The sequence below is a fragment of the Danio rerio genome, chromosome 22, assembly GCF_049306965.1.
Source record: "Danio rerio strain Tuebingen ecotype United States chromosome 22, GRCz12tu, whole genome shotgun sequence".
Lineage (NCBI taxonomy): Eukaryota > Metazoa > Chordata > Actinopteri > Cypriniformes > Danionidae > Danio > Danio rerio.
Genome location: NC_133197.1, coordinates 12006657 through 12020460, shown reverse-complemented (window position 1 = coordinate 12020460; position 13804 = coordinate 12006657). Strand labels below are relative to the sequence as shown.

At 37.1% G+C, this 13804-nt stretch overlaps 1 protein-coding gene across 16 annotated transcripts in view; it reads right to left on the bottom strand.

Annotated features, from left to right (window-relative positions):
* The window catches only part of r3hdm1 (R3H domain containing 1), a 75487-nt gene that overhangs the window by 61415 nt on the left and 268 nt on the right, over positions 1-13804 (bottom strand). The gene's annotated exons all lie outside the window — the stretch shown is intronic.

Below are 13804 nucleotides of genomic sequence, written 5' to 3'. Positions count from 1 at the left end.
CTCTCTCTCTCACGCACACACACTCTCCGCCAAATCAACAGCTGGCCTTTGTGATGTCATCCCTCCCCTGGCCAATCAGAACGCCCTGAGGGTTGGGTGCAGTATGTCAGCGCTAAGCAGGGCTCCACCCTCAAGAGCCAATCAGATGGCCCCTGTGGACCGGAGAGAGAGGCAGACGGCAAAGAGACACACACACATACACACACACACACACACACACAAGAACGACCAACTGTGGCGAAGTGCCACTGTGGGACAGTCTGTCAGGGTAGGAGCACGCCAGCACTGCAAATCCACCTTATTCGCTTGCAGAGGGTGCACGTAAGCTACCCATCGAACCCAGTGCCGCAGTCACACACACACGCCCTGCTTAAAGTGACGTTCCCTTGTGCCTCTATAAAAATCTCTAGTTTTCATGCACATTTTTTGCGCACAAATAATACCTGAAGTGAATCGAAAGGTGGTTACGCCCCAGTTTAACAAGCGAGCGCTGACCGATGCAGGTAGGTGAGGTCATCGGGAAAAGTGGGTCACAGAAACCCATTTTTCCTCTGTACCATCGAAACAAAGCCAAAAGCAAAGAGCATGAAGAGAAAAGGATGTGTATATGAACGAGATGTTAACAACAGCAAACCAAATGTGCTTTCGGACCAACTAATTTCTTCAGACGACAACCGCAAAATGCATAGGTAGCAGCTCACTATGTTTGACGGTTCAGAATGCTGTCTAGGTTGGCAGAGCACTGAGTCTGACAGCTCAGAATGCTGGCTTGCTGGACAACACACCATGTTTGATGCCTCCGAATGCTGTCTAGCTATGAATTTTATCATGACACAATTTTTAGTCAGTGTATGCTGCCTGCTCATTAGGTATGACAAAAAATGTCATCTAGACTGGGAGCTCACTAGCTCTGTTGACCAAAAATGCTATCTACATAGGGGCAGCGCTCATTTTGTAGCCTGAAAATGATGTATAGATGGAGAACTAGCTTGGTAAAATGACATAAATAGCCATTTATATACATGGCTGACAAGATTTGGAGCCCAAAAAAAGCAGATATTAAACCCCATGAAACAATGTCTAGTTTGCTACCATTTAGAAAAGAAACTTCACATTTTATGTCCAAAAATACTGTCTAGATAGAGACCACGCTCAGTTGCAAGCCTGAAAATGATGTATAGATGGAGAACTAGCCTGGTAAAATGACATAAATAGCCATTTATATACATGGCTCACTAGATTTGGAGCACAAAAATCAGGTATTAAACCCCATGAAACAATGTCCAGTTTGGTGCCATTTAGATTAAAAAAATTGACTTTTTATGTCTAAAACTACTGTCTAGATAGGGATCGTACTCATTTTGAAGCCTAAAAATGATGTCTAGATGGAGAATTAGCCTGGTAAAATGACATAAATAGCTATTTAAATACTTGGCTCACTAGGTTTGGAGCCCCCCCCAAAAAATCAGGTAATAAACCCTATGAAACAACCTCCAGTTTGGTGCTGTTTAAATAAGAACTTTACATTTCGTCCAAAAATACTTTCTAGGTAGAGACCGCACTCATTTTGAAGCCTGAAAATGACATCTAGATGGAGAACTAGCCTGGTAAAATGACATAAATAGCCATTTATATACATGGTTCACTAGATTTGGAGCCCAAAAATCAGGTATTAAACCCCATGAAACAATGTCCAGTTTGGTGCCATTTAGATTAAAAAAATTGACTTTTTATGTCTAAAACTACTGTCTAGATAGGGATCGTACTCATTTTGAAGCCTGAAAATGATGTCTAGATGGAGAACTAGCCTGGTAAAATGACATAAATAGCCATTTATATACATGGTTCACTAGATTTGGAGCCCAAAAATCAGGTAATAAACCCTATGAAACAACCTCCAGTTTGGTGCTGTTTAAATAAGAACTTTACATTTCGTCCAAAAATACTTTCTAGGTAGAGACCGCACTCATTTTGAAGCCTGAAAATGACATCTAGATGGAGAACTAGCCTGGTTAAATGACATAAATAGCCATTTATATACATGACTCACAAAAAAAAATCAAGTATTAAACCCCATGAAACAATGTCCAGTTTGGTGCAGTTTAGTTAAGAACTTCACATTTTACGTCCAAAAATACTGTCTAGATAAGGACCGTGCTCACTTTGAAGACTGAAAATTAATTATGGATGGAGAACTAGCCTAGTAAAATGACATAAATAGCAATTTATTTACATGGCTCACTAGATTTGGAGCTTAAAAAAAACAGTATTAAACCCCATGAAACAATGTCCAGTTTGTTGCTGTTTAGATGAGAAATTGACTTTTAATGTCCAAAGATACAGTCTAGAAAGAGACTGTGCTAATTTTGAAGCGTGAAAATGATATCTAAATGGAGAATAAGCCTGGTAAAATGACATAAATAGCTATTTAAATACTTGGCTCACTAGGTTTGGGGCCCCCCAAAAAATCAGGTATTAAACCCCATGAAACAACCTCCAGTTTGGTGCTGCTTAGATAAGAACTTTACATTTGTCCAAAAATACTTTCTAGGTAGAGACCGCACTCATTCTGAAGCCTGAAAATGACATCTAGATGGAGAACTAGCCTGGTTAAATGACATAAATAGCTATTTATATACATGACTCACACAAAAAAAAAAAAAAAAAATTCAGGTATTAAACCCCCATGAAACAATGTCCAGTTTGGTGCTGTTTAGATAAGAACTTCACATTTTACGTCCAAAAATACTGTCTAGATAGGGACCGTGCTCACTTTGAAGCCTGAAAATTATGTATGGATGGAGAACTAGCCTGGTAAACTGACATAAATAGGCATTTATATACATGGTTCACTAGATTAGAACCCCCAAAAAAATAGGTATTAAACCCCGGGAAACAATGTCCAGTTTGGTGCGGTTTAGATAAGAACTTTACATTTATGTCCAAAAATACTGTGTAGATAGGGACCTAACTATGCCGTTCATGCTGAAGGCTAACTGGATTAAATGTCCAAAAATACTGTCAAGCCCAGAGACGCCCTCTAGGTTGACTCCTCACTAGGTTTAATGCTGAAAATGTATGTCTAGATAAGGACCTCAATTGTGTTGAGGCCCAAAAGTGTTGTCCAGACAGGGAGCTAATTAGGTAAGATGCGGAGAAAAAGTTATGTAAGTGGCTCACTGGGTTTGATGCCCAAATATGCTGCCTATTAAGGAGATAGGTAAAAAAGGCCAGAAACTTTGTCCATGTAGGTTTGAGACTCAAAAATGTTGTCAGAAGACAGAACCAAATAAAATTCCCATAAAAACAGTTCACAATTGCTGTCAACATAGCACAATACTTGTTCTGATGCACCTCTAGATAGGTGACTAACTAGGTAAACTGCCACGAAACACCAATCACAAAGGTGCTCATAAGGGTTGATGCTCCAAGTTGGAAACTCAATATGTTCAAATGTCATCAAGGTAGGTAGCTCACTTGGTATGATGCTCATTCAAAAGTCTGGGTACACAATTCAAAGCAAACACGCTTCCAGACCAAACAATATATCCAGACAAAACTACAAATTAACAAACAATCATCATCTTGACGTTATTGTGACTGACTGCGCCGACAACTACTGGCGTTTTTCACTGTAGAGAAAGGGAAAAAGTTGAACTGACAGTTGCACAAAGCCAGTCAAGTTAAAGTAAAACTCCCCATTCACCAAGCGGCTCCTTTCACTGAAAAAGAAAATCTGCAAAAATTCCAGCTAAACGGCGCATTACATGCGTCTCATTTGCATAACAAAAGACCGGAGGGGGGGAGGACTGGCACTGCTGGCTAATTGTAGCCCAAGATGCTGTTCGCCTGCAGAGGAAATGTGACAGCCGCGTTTATTCTGCCTTCCCCTGATGGTGTCCGCAAGCACGGTGGGAATAGCCTCAGGATAAGGGTCGGAATTTGCAGAGTTCTCCTTTTAATAAGCACGTTGGGGGTGGGGAGCAGGGTGTTTCGCGACTAGCTTGACCAAGAAATGTTACCTATGCAAAATAGTAATGAAGGAAAAATATATGGATTACTAATACAGCGGAAACACCAGAAGGAAGCAGAGTAGTAATTTGTATCAGATATTATCTCATTAGGGAGAAACATCCAGATCCGCGCTGATTACCGAAACAGAGAATAGGTCAATAACTCTGTAGCGGCCCAAAATACCACCGCGCCATAATTCACCACACCAGTCATTATTCTCGTTAATACATAGGGAAGAGAGAAGGTCTGCTGTCCGCTGGCTTTTCCAGCCATGTAAGAACAGAATGAGAAAATGTGTTGACATTTAAAGGTGACCGGTCACAGCGGTCATTTCTCTGGTCCAGGTGACACCTCTGAGACCAGGACACATCCAAGAAAAATGAGCTGAGGAGCGTTTTGTGAAATCTAGATGCAAGACGCTCTTGAGACGATAACAATTCTTGTCAGAAAACGCATAAAATGATGGTTTTCCAGATCCACAGTACTTATTGGGTGAACGGGGTGCAGAGGGTGAACGGGTAACATTCAAGGTGTGCACAGATTTTATGCAAAAGTATGTCAAGTCGACTGACCTTCTTTGTGGATATCAAATAAACTATACATTCCTATTTACTTTGTCACAGAAACATCTAGCTTGTGAATTCAAAGTACTTTTGGGGTGGACAAAGTGCACAGGGGAACAGGTACAGTTGTAGATAATAGCACACATTTTATCAAAATAATATACTTAAACTAACCAATTTTAAACACCAATTCAAGTCTAGCTCTAAAATCGATCAATGTTTTAGGGTGACCATGGCACGCCGAATGAAAAGGTAACATTTAATCTGATTCCTTTAGCAGACTTTGGCCTTATTTGCATCACTTCAATTGCATATAACTGTTCACTCCATCATATTTAATAGAAAGATTTTAAATATTATTTAGCTGAACGGCTCAAACTAATAATCTATTTTTTATAATGTTATTAAAATATTTTGCTAAAAGCATATATGAGGTGATACTAATCTGTTTTGGAAACCTAATTGCCATAAAACCTCTGTGTACTTCACACAAAAGGCTAGCTCTACATTAAAAACAGATTTTGGGTGAGCAGGGAGCACATGGTGAAAAGGTAACATTCACAACATTAATTAATTGAATTGTAAATTCAAAGTAGTTTTGGGTGGACAAAGTGCACTGGGAAATAGGTACAGATGTATATAGTAGCATATAATTTAGCAAACTCAAATGCTTAAATTAACCTATTTTAAACAACAATTCAAGTCCAGCTCTAAAATCGCTCAAATTGTTAGGGTGAACACCGGTTGAAAAAGTAAGATTTTATAGGATAACTTTACAAAGGTGACTTTGGCCTTATTTGCATCAATTCAATTGCATATAACTGTTCACTCCATCATATAAACATCTAACAAAAATATTCTAAATATTGTTCAGCTGAACAGGGGAAAATTATTAATACTTATAATTTTATTTAAATATTTTGCCAAAAGCATACATGAGGTGATACTGACCTGTTCGGAGACCAATTGCCATAACACCTCTGTATACTTTACAAAAGGCTAGCTCTAAATTAAAAACTGATTTTGGGTGAACAAGGAGCGCATGGTGAAAAAGTAACATTCAAAACAATAATTGATTGAATAGCAAATTCAAAGTACTTTTGGGGGTAGACAAGGTGCACAGGAGGAGAACAGGTATAGTTGTAGATAATAGCTTACATTATGGCAAAATTATTCGCATAAATTGACCCATTTTAAACACCAATTTACCACTATATTCACAAACACCAGTCCAGCTCTAAAATCACTCAAATTTTTGGGGTAAACACCGAATGAAAAGGTAAGATTTAATATGATAACTTTACAAAGGTGATTTTAGCCTTATATGCATCATTTCAAGCGCATATACCTGTTTACTCCATCATAAAAATATCTAATAGAAATATTTTAGATATTACAATTTGTTGTCTTTCACCAGTTATAAACATGGCCCTCATCAAATATTGTTATTACTGAAAAATCATATTGATCTGGGATCTCAATTAAATATAATTTAAGAAGTGACTTATAATAGAAAATAGAATAGACTTCTAATATTATTAATAGAATAATTTTTTTACCTTTTTATTAATAATGTTATTTAAATATTTTTGCCAAAAGCATATATGAAGTGATACTAACCTGTTTTGGAGACCAATTGCCATAACACCTCTGTAAACTTCACACAAAAAGCTAGTTCCACAATAAAAAACAGATTTTAGGTGAACAGGGAGCACATGGTGAAAAGGTAACATTCACAACATTATTTAGCAAAATGTCATTATATAGCTGTAAACTCAATGCAGATGCGCAGCTAAAATTATGGAACGTTTTAGGTGAACAGCGAATACACGGTGGAAAGGTAACATTCACGACTGTATGGAAAATCTGGTCAAAAATATAACAAGATAATTCATCATTCATTTGGACAGCAGTAGTTTAAATGGACACTAGGGACGTTTTGACTGCTCAAGTGCTGGACTGAAAAAAAGTGCTCAAGCACTCTAGGTGGGCTATTTTTAATTTTTGGTCTATGTAGGTATGCGTCAGATGGACGACTTTGGCTGTTGCATTGTGTTTCACAGTTTTCAGAGCCACACAGCAATAACTTCATGCTTTTAAAATGGTGTCAAGTAAAAAAAAAAACATTTCTCAATACCCTGCATTGTGTTCCCTTTGCAAGTACGCCGACTAGCATTACACAAAAACATGTCGTGTAAACAGCACTTAATCCCCTTCAAAGTTTTAAGGTGTAGTAGAAATAGTTGCTTTACAAACTCAAACAGTCTTTCACCACAAGATAATGCCCTTACAAACAAGTATAATGTTTAAAGCTCTGCTCTACATTAATGTATTGGGTGAACAGGGCACACATGGTGAACAGGCTACAATTGAGATGATAACAAATATTTGGTGAAACATAATTAGCTGTTTTGACCCAGTTTGAACACCAGTTCAACAGCATATCCCAGTACTGGATGTACTTCTTAACAGAGAAGGTCATGTTTCAGATTCACTGCACTTATTGGGAGAGCAAGGCACATATGGTGAACGGGTAACATTCGCAATGACATGCCAAAAACGAAAAAAGGGGATTTTGATCTCAGTTGGACACCAGTTCAGCCGCATTTTACAGTGCTAGTTTCATTTCTTAAGCAAAAAAACATGAAAATAATTGAGCACAAGCAACCGCGATGCAAGAAGTCATTAAATAAAAGTCATCTCATTGTCTATAACGAATGCGGTGCTGCTGAATGAAGCGATGTTCAGGTGAAAGGGGGTTGGGGGCCGCGCAGGTGAGAATCCTCCTGTGGTGATGCAGATGAGCTTGTACGAACAGGAGCTCGTGGATCATTCCTTACCGCAGCGCCTCTCACGCACGAACATTAATATTCGGTGTGACAGAAACAGGCCGGCGGCGCAGGAAACCAGGACGCCTAACAATATGCCGCATGAGTGTTTAAAAATATATATAAATAAAATAACAGCTGAACAATCGCAAGGTCAAAAAGAAACCCGGTGCGAGTCCATTCATCATGTCGACGCGCAACAAGAAAAATTAAGTCCATGTACTAGATTCAAGCAATAAAAAATATGGATATGTTAATAAATAAATAAACTGGATTGGTAAAGAACGAGACTATTAATGCAAAATGCTATATATAATATACAATATCTGTGATGTTACTGATTTGACATTGAGCTGTGATTGACCTAAATATGAATGGACAAAAATATCTGCTGATTGAACAAGCAAAAAAAATTATGAAACATCAATAAAAAACAAGTTTAACACTTAATATCCAGGGGTCCGTTCTTCGTACCTCGCTTAAATGATCTAAGATGATTTTGCCGATCCTGGATCTGTTAATCTTGATAACTGATCTCTGGCTAATTTGGTTCTTCAAACAAGTTCGTGAATCAGATTAGAATGTCTGGATGAACTGATCTGAGATCGCTGCGTGTGTTGTGAAGGACAGATCTATCGATCCTCGAAATCATGATCAGCAATGCAACGATTGGCTGACGAAACAGCAGCGTAATGACATCATCTGATTAATATTCAATTATCCATGTGAGCAAAATTACATCAAATTAGCATACGGTTTGTTAAATATGACGCAATAACTTTCCACATTTGTTGTGAGCTGCAGGCTTTACACTTTCATGTGTCAAGAGTATTCATCATGTATTTCAATGCATATCAATGTATTTAGTTCTACATTTAGAAAATATTTTCTTTATTACAGTAGCCGTTTTTTAATCGCTGTATGGAATAACTGGATGTATACAAAAGCATTTTGATATTGGTAAAGGTGTCTGCAACTTTTGTGAAGCATAATCACTGGCATATTTACTGTCAAAATTTACTGTCTTTGTACTTTCATTTTGAGGGTGCAGATTGCATAAGTTTTGTTAATATAACTATTTATTTTATTAATAACTATAACTTTATATATATAGTTAATTTTTTTAACTATTTTTCCAAGTGTAAGCAACTACTACTGTAAGAAAATATCATAATTCGGTACTTTCTCTATTATCTTTGCTTGAACTGACCCGATCTAATCATGAATTGAACCTGCTTCCGATCAGGTTTGAGCTAGCAGAACTGTTGCTATGACAACAACTCTCAGATCAGCTTTGAAGAACGAAACGATCCTGGATCATGTCAAATCATCAATATCCAAATCCAGCTAACCGAGTAATCTACGTACGAAGAACGGACCCCAGGGGTCTGTTCTTCGTACGTGGATTACTCAGTTAGCTGGATTTGGATATTGACGATTTGACACAATCCAGGATCGTTTCGTTCTTCAAAGCTGATCCGAGAGTTGTTGTCATGGCAACAGATCTGCTAGGTCAAACCTGATCGGGAGCAGGTTCAAATCATATAAACAGGATTAGATCGGCTCAGTTCAAGCAAAGATAATACAGAAAGTATGTACCGAGTTCTGATATTTTCTTACAGTAAAAGTTATATACACTTGGGAAAATAGTAAATATTTTTTAACTATATATATATATAAAAGTTATAGTCATTAATAAAATAAATAAAGTTATACATATTAATAAAACGTATGCAATCTGCACCCTCGAAATGAAAATAAAAAGACCTGGTGGTGCAAAGAGAAAACTTATTGATATGAACTTTTTAGATCGATTTAGTACAAATTGCGTATGATAGAAATGCACAATATGTGACTTTTTTAAAAGCAATAATACATTTATGCAGTCATAAACATGTTTTGACAGTTAATATGCCAGTGATGTTTCACAAAAGTTGCAGACGCCTTTACCAATATCAAAATGCTTTTGGAAACAACCAGTTATTCTTTACACCGAAAAACGGCTACTATAATAAAGAAAATCTTTTCTAAATGAAGAACTAAATACATTGATTTGCATTGAAATACATGATGAATACTCTTGTTTTGACAAATGAAAGTGTAAAGCCTGCAGCTCACAACAAATGTGAAGTTACTGCGTGTCATAATTAACAAGCCGTTTACTGCTAATTTGATGTAATTTTGCTCACATGGATAATTGAATATTAATCAGATGATGTCATTACGCTGCTGTGCCGTCAGCCAATCGTTGCATTGCTGATCATGATTTCTAGGATCGATAGATCTGTCCTTAACAACAAACGCAGCGATCTCAGATCAGTTCATCCAGATATTCTAATCTGATTCGCGAACTTGTTTGGAGAACCAAATTAGCGAGAGATCAGTTATCAAGATTAAAAGATCCAGGATCTGCCAAATCATCTTAGATCATTTAAGCGAGGTACGAAGAACGGACCCCAGTAGGTCAACGACAAAGAACACAAAACTAATATTACAGAGACAAGAAAACGGCAGTTAAGAACTTATCTGGTAATGCCTATGTGAACATTTTTGCATAAGCTTCACATTTATGCACTGTTTATTTATAAAAGCACTATATGGAGTAGATTACGCTTCAGTTTCTACCATAAAAAGGCTCTTTAGAGCAGTGTTTCTCAACCACGTTCCTAGAGGACCACCAGCTCTGCACATTTTCTGTGTCTCCTTAACCAAACACACCTGATTCAGATCATCAGCTCATTAGCAGCTCATTAGCAGAGACTGAAAGCCCTGTAATGGGAGTGTCAGACAAAGGAGACATCCAAAACAAGCAGTGCTGGTGGTCCTCCAGGAACGTGGTTGAGAAACACTGCTTTAGTGCACATATTTTGTTTTACATCTAACCTCAACAGATTGAACTAGGGCTGGGCGATAAGGCAAAAATGCAATCTTGATAATAATTTTCCATATTGAACGAAAACGATATCTATTTCGGTAGAAGTTGTTAATGCCTCCAGATTTAAAAGACTACCCCAACAATGACTGAAGCCACAAAAATCACAAAAAAAAAGGGTCCATTAAATGGCAAAACATTTTTGGCCGATAAATTATCGGTGGCCGAAAATTCTGTACATCTCTAATTTTAACACACTTTTATATTTCCATTGTTGCAAATTTCTGCTGTGTGATTGGCTCTTAGATCAATATAGAGTAAAAAAAAAAGTCCAGAGCTTATCATTATTATTGACATACACTTTACTGAGAATCGATATAACATTGTTTATCGGTCCAGCCCTAGACTGAACAGAAAAAAATGACTTGTTCTTAAAGAAGGTGGAGCCTCACAACCACACCCACTGATTACATCATTGCCATAGACCAATAACAGTTCTTAGGTCTTTAAGACAGTTCCAATGGATGGTCTTTAGGATAGTAACAATACATAAAAAATTGCATTATAATTAGATTCATATTAGATTGTTCACTATATGATTATGATTAAAAATAAAAATATTATTAAAAATATTATAAATATAAATATAATATAAATAAAAAATATATAATAAATTATTACCAATATATTGCAATAAATATGGAATTAAAGCAGTTTATATGGAAACAAAAAATGCTATACGAGACATTTTACTCATTTTCTTTACCCAATTAATTATATTAGTGCACTCTAACTAAAAAACTATTACACAAAAATATGTAGTTACAGCAGGAAATTTTAATATATAATAGTATTTCCTGACTTTTATCTTTATTTCATCCTTATTTAAACGAAGCATATACTGTTGAAGTCATGTGTCGATTCTCATGCATGATCATTTAGATAATATCTGTCTGCATTTTATTGAATCACTGTACGCTGAACGCCTTTATCCAGACAAGTTTTTTCCTGAAAAATCATTACTCCTATGAAACCAAGTAAATAGGAGTTTAGTAATCCATTATAATGAAAAGACTATTGTTTTATAGTATCATGTGGTCCAACGTGTTCAGTTCATTACCGGCATATTGCAGCATCTCAAAAATAAAATGATTGTCACAATTATTGTCATAATGGTTGCTGCGACACTCCCAATTGAAACGCAATACTTTTCTGGTTTACAAATACAACAGTGGCAAAAACTATTCAAGAAATTGATTCTGAGATTTCCAAAACGCATCGCTGTTTTCCCCAGAAACGATTATGAGCTAACATCAGACAGTGCTCTAGGCTAGTTCTTAACATCAGATGACGCTCTAAGCTAGTTCTTAACAGCAGACAGTACTCTTAGCTAGTTTATAACAACAGAAGGCTCACTGGGCTAGTTTATAACAGCTGATGGCGCTCTAGGCTAGTTCTTAACAGCAGATGGCGCTCTAGGCTAGTTCTTAACAGCAGATGGCACTCTAGGCTAGTTCTTAACAGCAGATGGCGCTCTAGGCTAGTTCTTAACAGCAGATGATGCTCTAGGCTAGTTTTTAACAGCAGACGGTGCTCTGGGCTAGTTTAAAACAGCAGACGGCGCTCTCGGCTATTTTCTAACAGCAGATGGCGTTCTAGGCTAGTTCTTAACAGTAGATGGCGCTCTGAGCTAGTTCTTAACAGCAGATGGCGCTCTGAGCTAGTTCTTAACAGCAGATGGCGCTCTGGGCTAGTTTTAAACAACAGATGGAGCTCTGGACTAGTTTTATACAGCAGAGGGCGCTCTGGGCTAGTTTTAAACAGCAGACAGTGCTCTGGGCTAGCACTTAACAGCAGACGGCGCTCTGGGCTATTTTTTAACAGCAGACTGCCCGCTGAGCTAGTTTTTACCAGCAGGCTACTTCTCAATAACAGACGGTGCCCGAGGCTAGTTTTTAAAACAGCAGATGGCACTTTAGGCTAGTTCTTAACAGTAGACAGTGCTGTAGGCTAGTTTTTAACAGCAGATGGCGCTCTAGGCTAGTTCTTAAGAGCAGACAATGCTCTAGGCTAGTTCTTAAAAGCAGACAGCGCACTAGGCTAGTTTTTAAAACAGTAGACGACGCTTTAGGCTAGTTCTTAACAGCAGTCGGCGCTCTAGGCTAGTTCTTAACAGCAGTCGGCGCTCTAGGCTAGTTCTTAACAGCAGTCGGCGCTCTAGGCTAGTTCTTAACAGCAGACGGCGCTCTAGGCTAGTTCTTAACAGCAGACGGCGCTCTAGGCTAGTTCTTAACAGCAGACGGAGCTCTAGGCTAGTTCTTAACAGTAGATGCTGCACTCGGCTAGGTTTTAACCGTACACTTAAATGCTCATAAGGGAAATTTAGAAAAAAAAAAGTTTCTAATTCTTAAATTATAAACTCAAATCACAGACTTCTGCAGAATGTACATTCGTTAGACACATTCGTAATTCATTAAGTTATCAAGAGTGTGAAGTTGGCAGCCAGCGCCAGACAGTGATTTTAGTTTATAATTTAACAATTTGGAATATTTCTGTTACGATAAAACACTGATTCGCTTCATAAGACGTGCGTTACCACCCTGGTAGCACATAGGCTAGTTTTATGACAAATTTATGGGCTTATGGAAGCTTCATAAAAGTGCGACTGTCCAACACATTTACACGGCATGGAAAAGCCAGGATAAAATGTTAAACTACTCCGACTCATCATATACAACAAAGAAGGTTCGAGGTTAAGTAAATTATGAGGTAATTTCCATTTTTGGGTGCACTATTCCTTTAAAACTTGACAGCAACTTTTTAACTCAAAATCAAAACAAAAAGTAAAAAAAAACCTTAATAATAATAATAATAATAAATGTAATAAAATGTAATACATTAAAAATCTGAAGTAAAAAAAAAGCTATTTGGAAAAGATACATACGAAAGATAAACTAAAAACACCAAAATAAAAATCTGCAAAATCAATAAAGTAGATAAATAAACTATTTTGATTATGGATAAATAATCAATATTAATAATTAAAAAATATATATAAAAACGAAGTGATTTAACAACTTAATTGTCATTCGTAAATATAATATCGAATAGAAAAGACTACAACAAAACGCACTTTTATTGTCTTGACACATCTCCTGCTGGTGGTTTAATCACCTGCACAGGCCCTTATGAATGAAGCCTGAAGCTTCACCAACACAAAGATCAAACCATAAGCTACGAAAACACACCAGCACAGCAGCCAGACGAAATAATAACAACTAACATAATAATAACAATAACATATTCGCGGTTTATACACCTGCATGTTTATTTACAATGCATGTGTCTGATCTCTCCTTGGCCCTTATATATTTATACATATACACACACACAAGAGCATTGATCACATTACCGCATATAAACGAACAGCAAAGCACGCTGACCGTTTATAAAATACACTTTGACGACAAAAAGGCACATTGTCAGTCATCCGAGGAGGACATTTTGTTTACAAACCATTAAAAAGC